Genomic DNA, 13,399 nt, shown 5'->3' on the forward strand with positions numbered 1-13,399 from the left:
TTAAAAGTTTTCAGCTCTATGGGCAACTTGTGGTATTTTATGACTCTTTGGAGGATTTGGCACTGGCACAATAATGATGATAATGCCTTGGATTTATATGACACTTTTTCTTTCTGATCAGATTCTCAAAGCACAGACCATAAAACATTTATTCACTTACCCCATAGTCACACACGCTGGTAGACTAAAGCTTAAAAAACCTGCCCTACCACCCATTATCCATCTATCCACTGCACCCACTTATCTTGATCAGATGCAAACATTTTCTGTTACACACACAATGTATTAAATTAATAACAGTCTTTAGTAAAGCTTTTTGTCGTCTGATAATGAAGAAAAGCATTTTATAAATCTAAGGCAGGACCATTAATTTTGCATTTACTTTATGTAAATGTAGCGTGAATCCAAAGATTTAACTAAATCAATTTGGTTCAGTTCAGTTATTTAAATTATGCTACTGCTGGGAGACAAAAAGACTAATAGCATTATTTACATTTCATCTGTTTTATTACATTCATGGTGGTGTCAGAGAAATGGAGCCGACAGTTGAGCATTAAGTTGGGTGTGAATACAGGCCTAAATTTAGCGTGAAGGTGCTTGTGGTTAGTGTATCCTCTACATTACGGCCAATTGTAAAGTTGCGCATGCTAAAATAAACAGCAACTTTTTGCAACATTTAGCAAGAAACCATGTTTAAAAAAAACTTGTGTAAATTTTACTTTACTTTTGACCAGATATACAGCAATATTTATGAAATTTCAGATATTTGCTTGACTAAAATATAATTTTAAATTTAAATGTTAAATCTGAGTGTTACATTTAAACATAAATATTAAATCAGAATCAGAATCAGAAATGTTTTATTTGCCATGTACAGTTTTAAGGACAGTACAAGGAATTTGACTTGGTGGTTGGTGCACAAAACAAGCAACAAAAAGAAATAAAAGAAATAAAAACAAAACAACAAAGAACAACCCAGCAACAATAATAATAATAATAATGATAAATATAAAGGATGAGGGATAAATAAAGGATAGATAGAGAATAAAGGATAAATATAAATATATATATATACAGTGCAGCAGATATCAAGCTGGTGGAGGTGGTGATCGGGTGGGGGGGGGGGGGGGTTCAGTGGGTGACTTGGGGTGTGTTCATGTGGATGGTGGCAGAGGGAAAGAAGCTGTTTTTGTGTCTGGAGGTTCTGGTCCTGATGGACCGAAACCTCCTACCAGAAGGGAGAGATTGAAACAGTTTATGACCGGGGTGGGAGGGGTCGGCCACAATCTTTCCTGCACGCCTCAAAATCCTGGAGGCGTACAGGTCCTGGAGGGAGGGCAGATTGCAGCCGATGACCTTCTCTGCAGAGTGGATGATACGCTGCAGTCTGGCCTTGTCCTTGGCCGTAGCTGCAGCGTACCAAATGGTGATGGAGGAGCAGAGGATGGACTGGATGATGGAGCTGTAGAAGTTCACCATCATCTTTGTTGGCAGACTGAACTTCTTCAGCTGCCGCAGAAAGTACATCCTCTGCTGAGCTTTTTTGATAAGGGAGCTGATGTTCAGCTCCCACTTGAGGTCCTGAGTGATGATGGTCCCCAGGAAGCAGAAGTACTCTACAGAGCTCACTGTAGAGTCTCCCAGGGTGAGGGGGGTGAGGGGGGCTGGGTTCTTCCTGAAGTCTGCTATCATCTCCACTGTCTTTAAAGCATTGAGCTCCAGGTTGTTCTGGCTGCACCAGGACACCAGCCGGTCTGTCTCCCACCTGTAGTCAGACTCGTCTCCATCAGCGATGAGACCGATGATGGTCGTGTCGTCTGCAAACTTCAGGAGTTTGACCAACTGGTGAGAGGAGGTGCAGCTGTTGGTGTACAGGGAGAAGAGCAGAGGAGAAAGAACACAGCCCTGAGGAGATCCAGTGCTGATGGTCCGGGGAGCAGAGATGGTTTTTCCCAGCTTCACGTGCTGCTTCTGTGATCCACCTGCAGGTGGAGTCTTGCACGTTCAGCTGGGAAAGCTTGTCCTGAAGGAGAGCTGGGATTATTGTATTAAAAGCAGAGCTGAAGTCCACAAACAGGATCCTGGCGTAGGAGCCTGGGGAGTCCAGGTGCTGGAGGATGAAGTGGAGAGCCAGGTTTACAGCATCGTCTACGGACCTGTTGGATCTATAGGCAAACTGCAGGGGGTCCAGGTGGGGGTCGGTGATGTCCTTGATGTGGGAGAGCATGAGGCGTTCAAAGGACTTCATGACCACAGATGTCAGAGCGATGGGTCTGTAGTCATTAAGTCCTGTGATCCTCAGCTTTTTAGGGACAGGAACGATGGTGGAGGCCTTAAAACAGGCTGGTACGGTGCATGTCTCCAGTGAGGTGTTAAAAATGTCTGTGAACACTGGAGACAGCTGATCAGCACAGTGCTTTAAGGTAGAAGGAGAGACAGAGTCCGGTCCACAAGCCTTACGGGGGTTTTGTCTCCTGAAAAGTCTATTCACATCTCTCTCTTTGATGGAGAAAGGTGTCTCTGTAGGAGGGGGGGAGGAGGGGGGGAAGATAGGGGAGAGAGCCTCTGTAGGCAGCTGGGGTGAAACTGTAGCTTTGATGTGGGGGGTGAAATCTAAATGCTAAACGCTAAATTTAAATGAGCTTTAATTTTGGTACTTCAGGTGAATTTCCATATTTAACATTTATATTTAACATTTACATTTAAATGTAACATTAACATTTAGCAATTAGATTTACCATTTAGATTCAACATTGACATATTTTACGAGAAAAAAAAAATCACAAATTTCACAAATATTGCTGTAAATCTGGTCATAAGTAACATTAAAAAATTCACATTTAAAACAAAAAATTGCTGTTTGTTTTAGCATGTGCAACTTTACTATCGACTCCCCATACTATACATAGTCTTTTTTCTTAATCTTTCTTTTTTAAAAAAAAAAAAGGTCATTTGAGAGCACAAGTTTTATGGTTTACTACAGGAACAAATACAATGCAGTGACTCTTCTAGTGCATTTTGTTATACATCTACCACAACGATAAATTAAGGTGTTCCAAAGTTTTTTTTTTTTTAAATGGCCGAACTTATGGCGGGAGAACTTCAACTGTAAACATGATTTGGATAATGATTGACAGATTCATGTCTCAATAAAAAAACTCTTAATCCTTGGGTGTATCCACCCTTTAATGGGTCACATGAGGGCATATAACATTGAAATGATCCTTCCATCTGTGCAGTTTTGCTGCTATCATTCCTCGACGACCGACCCTTTCAATCTTTGATTGCCTTTGATGCTGCAGGGGGAGATATAATTGCTTTTGCAGCAGCACTCTCCATAGAGGAACCACAGAACTTCCCCACAGTCAGATAGAGACTGTCACTAGATAAACATCAGTGACACTTCGCCAGGAAGTGTTTGTTCACTGTACAGCACTTCATGTAATTCAAATGAGTGAAAAGAAAGGATTAATGATAATGATTGAAGTGTTAGCTACTCATTAGCCCATCAAACGAATCCTTGAAAATGAGTCATTGGTTAAAAAAAATAAATAAATAAATAACACCAGTTGTGTAAAGAATATTAAGTACATGGTTAAAAACTTTTTGCATCAAGTCATTGTAAAACTTTATAATTTAGAAATGTATCATTAATAAAATGATCCATCAATGTGTTTTAACTTGTCAAATGAATTAAAGATATACAGTGTTGGGACATGATAACCCCAATTTATTTGAAGGCGAACACCCACAAAACCATTTACCGTTAGTGAACCCCCCAGTTGGAAGAAACCAGTGTGCTTTAAGTGATCCAGTGTATGCTAGGAGAACATGCAAACTCTGCACAGACTGTCCAGGCTTTAGGTGCGAGGTAGAGGAGACTGTTAGATAAGAACAAGATACATAAATCTTCTGCTGGAAAAGATGTCACCAAATGGCCACGATTGACTGCTGACTTTTAACTTTTAAATTGGTATTAGTGGTGAAATTGAATCTGAATGTTTCAGGCCAGATTTGGCCCTAAAATAGAAATCACAATTCTTTCACACATTTTTTAAAGTCTTAAACTAAACAATTGTGTACATGTTCGTTACAAAACAATTCATGAGCAACAGAAGAAGCATTGTTTCCCCTTTTTTTTTTTTTTTTTACTTCACTGCCAATCACACATCTACATACTTCCTCTTTCTTTTCCTTTTCTTTAGGCCATTATCTTCTAATAGAAGCCAGCAGTAAACTCTTCTATCTTTAGTCTTGCCTCGCAAGAGTTATCTGTTTCTATAAACACAGAGCACAGTGAAGCAGTGCAAAGTAGATAACACACACTTGAATGTGTAAAGACAAAGATTACAAACTACCTATATTAAATAGGAAAATGAAAATATAAACAGATTTCTCAAATAGGTTCCGGGCAGCAAACGTTTTCCACCTCAGCTCCTCACAGGACTTTACAGCTTTGATTATTTAGCCAACAGGATGGTCCATCCTAAACCCAACCCCTGGGACTACATTTACAGTATTCCATTCCGTAAACAAGTTACAAACCTATGTCTGAAGATTTAACGTCATTTAAATTTTTAAAGAAGAAGAATCACCAAAGTTACTGGTACTCATGGGATGACTGGGACCAAAATTCAGCCCTGTCATTTTCTTTTCTTTTATTGTAATCAATTTTTTTATTATTTTTTTCCATAGTTCATACAATAGGTACAGGAAACAGTTATCAATTCTTTACATACCGCATGTGATTGGTCCCATTGAGTACCCATTGTTCTCTCCCCACACAGACCCATGCATCCCCACAGAATGAAGCCAAGGCTTAAAGCCGAACTAAGTCACTTTTTCACCTCAATAAATCCTTCTCGTAGTCCCTGTGAGGGTAATACAAGTGTTTATGGGGTGATTGTGGGGTATTTCATCCCCCCCTGCTGTCTCTGGCCAGAAAACAGCACTTGTAACTTTCCCTGCCTCCGACCTGGTGGCAAGACGTACTGCTTTACGACAGCTCAATACAAACTAATGCTAGATTATGACCAGCCCTGTGGCTGCACACTGTTGTCTACAAATTCACTTTTCTAAATCTTATATCGTTGCGGAGCCAGCAAAAAAAAGGCAGAGAAGACCTCTGTCTGAGGAACGGAGCAACTCTATGCAGTGACAGCTCAGCAGCAACACACAGCAATCACACACACAGTCGTCGTAGTGTGTGTGATTGCACAACAGGCACGCGCACACACTCGCAACCCAGTGCTCCATCCGGCACCACACACACAAATATCCATCCATCTATTTATCTATCCATTCAACCATTTTTAGAGCTGCTTTGTCAACACACAAAAACATCACACACATTTCCACACTCCCTTCTGTATTACTCCCATATCATTCATTAATTTTACTTGTCTCTCTTCCTCATACTGTTCACATGGTCACATGTGACTATATGTGTGAAAGCATCCTTGGTGTCACTGTTGTATTAGGATTTTTCAGTGATCGGTTGCTATCGTCTTGGGAGAACAAATGTAGCTGTGGGGTGAGGTAGGCAGCGGGGGTGGGGAGTTTTTATGACACTGACATAACCAAAAGGGACCTTTAGGGGGAGTGCTAAGTGCAAGTTACTTAGTTCTGCTTTAAGATCACTAAGAAGTAAGAGGAAGAAAGGAAATAAATAGAGTAAATACAAATAAATAAAGAAACTAATAATAAAGAAAAAAATAACAATTAATAAATGATATATCAAAACATACACACAACCTCCCTCCCTCCCCACGGTCCAAGAGTCTGTTGACCCTCATATTTCCCAAAATTCTCAAATACATTAGCAAACAAAAATTCCACATCTATCTCCTCCAACATGACGATATCCACAGAGATAGTATGGAATATATATATATATATATATATATATATCATCAAAATATACAGGTGAAGTAACCATGTGAATATAATATTCATAACATAATACCTGACAAAATGAGTGCAGAACATAGACAAGATGACTTTTACAACATGTTAGTAATTTTCTCTAGTAACTTTGACCAGCAATTGATGTTTGATGTTTTGGCACAGTGCAAACGAGCTGTGGAAAGCTCCAACTGGGCAATATCCCCATAACTGAGCAGCCATTCCCTAACCGACAGTATATGTGGTGGTTTCCAACGACAAACTTTTGGCAGCTGTCAGACCAGCCAATAACATACGCTTGTTTTTTGCAGATAATTTTCAAGCTGACGTTTCATTCAGGAGAAGCAGACACTGTGAGTGAGGAATGGCCACCCCATTACATTTCATAGAATACTTGAGACACTGTTCCCAAATCTATTAACCTCCGGGCACTGCCAAACCATATGATAAAAAGTACCAATAGTATTGTCTAAACAAAAGTCACAGTATGGATTGTCTCTGACTTTTATTTGTTGTAACCTTCGAGGAGTTAGGTATGATCTGTGAATACATTTATAATGTATCAGCAGCCCTGACATTTTCTATTCAGACCAGCCCACTACATTATCAGCGACACCACGTAGAAGCCGTTATTAAGTCAGTGATTCTCAACATGAATGAATACAACTTTGTCTCTTCAAGAGAGCAGAAATTTGTCTTACAACACGGCTCATTCAGTAAAAACCCACAACATCATTAAAGATGAACATGTGGCTTTTTATGTCTTAATTTTAATTATTATTCTCCCAGAAAACCTTAAAAGAGGGAAACTTTTTAACCCCATTTTGCAACTTCCTTTGTCCCATTTTTGCCCCTTTTCAAAACTTTTTTCAGACTTTAACTGTAGTTTTCCAATTAATGTAATCTTTTTTTCCCTATTTATTTGGGCCACTTCATCCCAATAAGCTAACTTTTATCTAATATCACTTCTTTCCTTTTTTATTACATTTTGCCTTTTTTTGTTCCACATTTTAGCCCTTTCTCACAATTGTTTGCCACATTTTGCCCATTAAAGCTACCCTTTGCCATTACATACCACCTGGTTCCTCTTTATTTGACAATTTCTTGGCCCTTCTTGACTGCTTTTGGCCCATTTTAGTGACAATTCACTCTTTTCTTGCCATGTTTTTGCCCACTTTTGGATCATTTTTGGCCACCTGTTACCATGCCTTCCTCCACTCGTTCCACAAAAAAAAGCAACACAGTGGACCAGACCGGCCAATTTTGGGTCGACGGCCCACTGGGACGATGCCCGGTATACCAGATGGCCAGTCCACCCCTGTCGGTATTCCTTAAAGTGCTGAGCAGGGCTGTCAAACTCATTTTAGTTCAGGACCCAAACATGGACCAGTTTAATCTCAAGAGGGCAGCACATTTGAGTTGGGAGGGAAACAAAGCTATTTTGACATTATTGGGCACCATAGTTAAAGTGCATTGTCAGCCATAGTTTTATTCTCCATCTGAGATCAATAGCTAAATGAAAACAATTTCTCATCTCCAAAGATCTTAGACACCCTGGTCCATGCTTTCAGTTCCTCCCAATTATATTACTCGAACTCATTATATACAGGCATCAACCAATCAGCCCTAAAATGTCTGCTGGTCATACAAAAAGCAGCTGCTGGGCTCATCACTGGTACCAAGAGAAGAGAGCACATATCCCCTGTATGTTTACTGGTTACCAGTGAAGTACAGATAGGATTTTAATATTATTCTGTTTGTTTATCCATCCATGGGCTATAGCACTAGATTCTACCAAATCATTCCTCAAATACAGTTGAAATCCAAAGGTGAGAGAGCTTCGTTGTTGGTCCCAAACTGTGGAATAGTTAGATTATTAGTTGACCACCATCCACTGACATTTCAATCCCAACTATACCATATCTTCTCTTTATCTTAGAATTCTCACTAGCCCCATTCGCACGGGATAAGTATTACCTACCCATGTAATAAATAAATGACCCCCTAACGTCTGCTTTTTCTGTGGTGCATTTGCACGGGATAACCTTAGCCTGAGATTTTGCTGAAATTTACGGACATCTCCCAGATATGATGTCAACGCGGTGCGTATTGCGTAACATTCGCTTACATTGTTTTCAACATGGCAGGCACTAAGAAGAAACCTTAAAGGGGACATATCATGGTTTTAAATCCTTCCTTTTTACATATAAATCATACAGTTGTGGTCTATATAAAGCGGAACTGCAATGCTTAGGTCTGAATTCCTCATTATTATAGCTCCACAGGCCCCATTTTCTACCCCTTTTCTGATGTGCTTCTGAGAGCAACTCGTTTTGGTGCGGTCTCTTTAAATGCAAATGAGACACTCTATACCCCGCCCCCTCTTCAGGTGACACTCGGTTCAACTCCACCCTTCTCGGCCATTTTTGTAGTTTGATAGAAGAGATACGGCTATGTAGCGGCGCATAAACTTTTTATTCAGTGGTTATTTACAAAATGTCAACAACAGAAGACTTGTCCATCCAGCTTTACATGTTCGAGCCAGAGTCTGACCCGGCGGAGCGAGATGAAAATGAAGATGACGAACCTGCAGAACCCTAACAAGTGAGCTAACACAAGCAACGAGCAAACGCTAGCGCCAAGCTAACGTTACAAAATGCATTTTAATACAGTCTTTTCAAAGACAAAAACGGCAAAATGAAATGACTAATGAAAACTTTAGACTTAAATTAAACCACGTAGGCCATATCATCAAGGATCTAAAACGAGCACACAGCGCTAACATATGAAGTCTGAAGACGGTGCAACTGCTAATGCTAACAAAACAATGACAGGGACGTCTTATCACACTTTTTAGCATTATTTACAGCTTACCGAAGTGCTCTGTTTGTCGTCTCCAAAGATAGAAGGAATTGAACCCTCAATCAGACAAAGTCTTTCAGCAAATCCTTCTTTATACTGGCGGAGGTTGCTGAAGCAGTCATCCTTGAAGTGCTTCGCGCACACAAAAACAGATTGAAAAATATGAGCAAAACAGAATATAAAGATATCTACAGAGCACCTGAAGAGACTAATTTGAACTTTTCTGTACTTCTAAGCACTCTAAATATACAAGAAAATGCATTTAAGGGCTAAAAAAGTGGATTTAGCATGATATGTCCCCTTTAAGATCAATTAAAAAAATAAATAAACATGCGTCCCGGAAACAAAACAATGCATAATCACGCATCAGATCCCGCCCATTTCTGTTCAAATCAGAGCAATGCCTATTCGCATTGGATTAGTATTATTACAGGACCTCAGAGTTCAGCAAAACATAGTAGGTATTTTGCGGGGGAATTTTTACTTTACAAAATACTAATATGGCCGATTCGCACGGGATTAACATCACGGACATTCTCCGCAATTATTACAAATCGCATGTGGTCCCTAGGTAAAACTAATCCCGTGCCACTCACGACCTGACATCCATTTAGTAATAAAACTACTCAATTTCTTCTTCTTTTCAGATCCTCTTTCATCTTCATTTTCTCCTGTGTCAGCAGCATCCTTCCTTTTTATGCACTTCCGGTTTTTCAACACCCGATAAATATCTCCATGTTTGTTTTTTTCTAACTAATTTTACAACTTAATTTCAGCTCCTATTGTTTGTTTTGCATCGTTCCGTTTGTCTTCTCCTGTACCAAACCATAACAACCACGCTAACGTAAGCACGTAGCCAATTGTTGTATGACACGTCACGATATGGTGTTCATGGGAAATGTAGGCTTATGTAACACACATGATACTTAAATTATTAATCACTAATCGCATTGTCAAGAAAACTAGTCAACGTCTCTTCTTTCTTCGGAAATTTAGGGAATTTACAAATAACTAAGACTTTGCTTAACTTTTCTCGTTGCACCATAGAAAGTCTGCTTGTTAGCTCTATGACTGTGTGGTTCGGTAACATCACAGCCAAACAAAGCAGAGCTCTGGACAAGGTGGTCTGCTCTGCAAAAAGGACTGTGAGCTGTGATCTGCCTGTTCTGGAGGCTCTTTATGACTGCAGACTCTTAAATCAAGCTCTGAAAATAATCAATGACTCTTCTGGTACTGGCCACCCTGGTAAAGCCATGTTCCAGCTCCTTCCCTCCGGGAGAAGATATCGTTCATTGAGATGCAGGACATCTCGCCACATTAACAGCTCCTTCCCACAAGCTGTTATTAGGCTGAACGAAGCACTTTGAAGGCTGTTCTTGCACTTTTATTGTTGTATTGCTTTATTGTTGTATTGTTTTAAGCAGGCTATATGTGTGTTATCACCTCGCTTTATAGTGTCAAATGTTTCCCTTTGAACTTTTACTGTGTTCATTTATTTTGTCTATTTTGGTGTTTGTTGTTGCCCTCTCTGGTGCACACCGGTGTATTTTTGCACAAATAGTCCAATGTGGTTTCTTTTCACCGCAAATGGCAAATAAATTGAACTTGAAGCAAAGAAATGTAATCGTGAAATAATAAGTATTTAAGTATAATTTTAGACTAGTAAATAAATAGACTAAGTACAACTCAAGGAGAGAGGAGCAAAAACTGAAGAAACAGACAAATTGCTTTTGAAGGTACCATGTATTATGTGAAACAGAAAAAAGACATTTAAATACAGCAAACATAATATTTAATGGCCATTCAGTGCATATGTACAGTGTCAAGTATGATAACTATAAAGAATATTAAGTACCTGAGAACCCTGTTCTAAATCAAAATGTAGAACATTTAGAAAAATTATTCAAGATTACAATACGAATAAAGAAAAGTCAAATAATAATTCCTAGGATCCGTGGATTCTGATGTTCATTCACACACAAATGAACAGTTCATTGACCCACGCAGGGATTGAGAGTACAGAGGAAGGTCGTGTGCGTGTGTGAGAGAGCAAAAGTTCATGAGCTACAAGATCCTCCTATTGCCTGGATTAAACAGGAGGTTACAGGTTCTCCTGGATACAGTGGGCTTAATGCCTTTCTATAGCTCACCATTAATTACCTGCCCTGTGCAGAGAACAGGACCATGTAATACAAATATTTCTCTGTGTACACAATTCCTTAAATAATACAGGTTGTATTATAAATAAATTATATTCTATATATTAGTAAAATATTGTACAATATATTTTTATTTAATGATTCTCAGATTATTCTCAATACGAATAACTATATAATGTAATCATCTAAATACTTAAATATTAGCATATATTAAATATAAATATCAAAATTGCAGCTTGCGTTTAAAGTGCAAATGTTTTGCTAATAACACACCACATCACTTTGAACATAATTACTAATATAATTATTGATCAAATCCCATTAACAACATAAATAAAAGGAAAATAAGAAGGTTGGTATAAACAACTTATCACTATAGGACCATCTGATGCTAACGCTAAGCACGTGACTCACCACTTTTCTCCGTTTCACATATTGATCGACTTGATCGCGGTGGTCGGCGTTTGGCAGTCAGCTCCTGTGAGTTATCGTTTAATTAGATCACTTTCATGATTTGTCACAACTTTTATTATTGATAACCAAAGTTAAGCTACCTGTAGCAACAACATCCAAAGCGCATCTTGCGTGTGTCCGCCGCTTCCGGGTAGCGCAAGATATAGACTTTCTAATTGGTCGAGCAGAGTCACGTCGCTCGCGCAACCAAGTTGCCAGATAGACAATAGTTTTGAAATCTAAACACACACAAAAACTCCCAATTTCTTGGAGGGAAAACAGCCCAATCTGGCAACAATAACTTGTTGCCTCGTGTCTGCAGCCTGCTGATTCAAACAGATGAAGAGGTATTTGTTTCATTCTTCACCAGCCAAAATGGCTACAATGTTACCCGCCAAAACTTATTTTTACCCGCATTTGGCGGGTGTTAATTTAAAGCCCTGGTTGTATCATATCTATCTGTGTATTATTTACTGCTTTTTATGTATTATTGACATTATTTTTTGTTGCAAATCACTTTGGTCAACAACTGTTGTTTTTAATGTGCTTATAAATGAACTGATATTATTATGCCCTGGTTGGCACTTCCGCAAGTTGATGATATATACAGTATCCAAGGCACTTACAATATCCAACTAATCATTTCAAGTGTGTTTTTTTGGAAGGGTCAGTGCATATTAATGAAAGTAAAAGTCAGTAAAAATGCCAAAGCACTTCATGTAGTTTCCATCTGTTGCACCAGATGACAAATATCAGCCACTGCAGGATCTACACTTCCACGATTCCCTTGTGACCAACTTTTGTGCACTTTTTTTACGAGAATTTTGTGGGCTTGTTTTTAAGAAATTGCAGAGTTCTTTCCGCATTTTGCAATTAAAAATAAAGGCTTCACTGATTTTGTGACTTTGCCAGAGGTTAAAGTAATGGAAGCATCTTCAGCACCAGGCTGATCCAACCATGGTGCTCCATAGAACGCCACAGGGAATTATTCCTGCCTGTGGCAATCAAACTGTATAATGCATCACTGTAACCTCACAGCTTGATTGTTGTACATATCTGTATAATATTTGTACATTTGTATTATTTTTGTAAATATCTGTATCATATTTGTATATAATTTGTATTATTATTATTATTATTATTATTATTATTATTATTATTATTATTATTATTATTCTTTTATTTGTTATTTTTTTTCTTAAGTGGCTGTCACAAAAGCTATTTCCCCCTGGGATTAATATATGAATTCTGATTCTAATTCTGATTACAGTACAAGTACTCACATTACTGTAATTAGGTTGGTTGTACGGGTACTTGTACTTTTTTGAGTTTATTTCTAAATCAGTCATTTTACTCGTACTTAAGTATGTTTTAAAAGAAATAAAGTCATTTGTCATACATTTCTACACCCAACCATTACTGAGTACATTTTTTGTTTTGTTTTAAAAGGATCAATGGACATTGTGAAACTATGAAAAATGAAATGACCAGACAACAATCAGATGCATCACATCATAGCCGACCGACCAGATTAAAGGTAATGCACGACACCAAAACAGCACGGAATGCCGGTTATTTTCTGTTTTAGAGTTCATACATTTAGCTATACAACTTAGAGAACGAAAATGTTTTTTTTTTTTCATATTTTGAATAGAATTCATTGGTGTTATTTTATTTAAAATTGGTGTAATTTTATTTAAAAAAATTGTACATTTTGACAAAGCTTTTATTTTATACAGATGGCTTTGTGGAAAATAAATTAAGTTACAATTGTGCTTCAGAAAGACGAAGGAAGAGTTGATGTACCTTGGAAGACAAGATGTGATCACATGCAGAATCTGAAAGGAAAATGTTGGAAATTGTGAGATAATTTGTGAGTTACTTACTGTATGACACATTATTCAATGTAAAATAGAACATTTTTGGGGATATTTTATTGTTGTGGCAGTACATGTACAATGTATAATACATGTTATGAATCTGTCCAGCTCTGATGCTGAAACATGGAGGTGGCTGAATCA

The sequence above is a fragment of the Gouania willdenowi genome, chromosome 8 (genome assembly GCF_900634775.1).
Source record: "Gouania willdenowi chromosome 8, fGouWil2.1, whole genome shotgun sequence".
NCBI classification, from domain to species: domain Eukaryota; kingdom Metazoa; phylum Chordata; class Actinopteri; order Blenniiformes; family Gobiesocidae; genus Gouania; species Gouania willdenowi.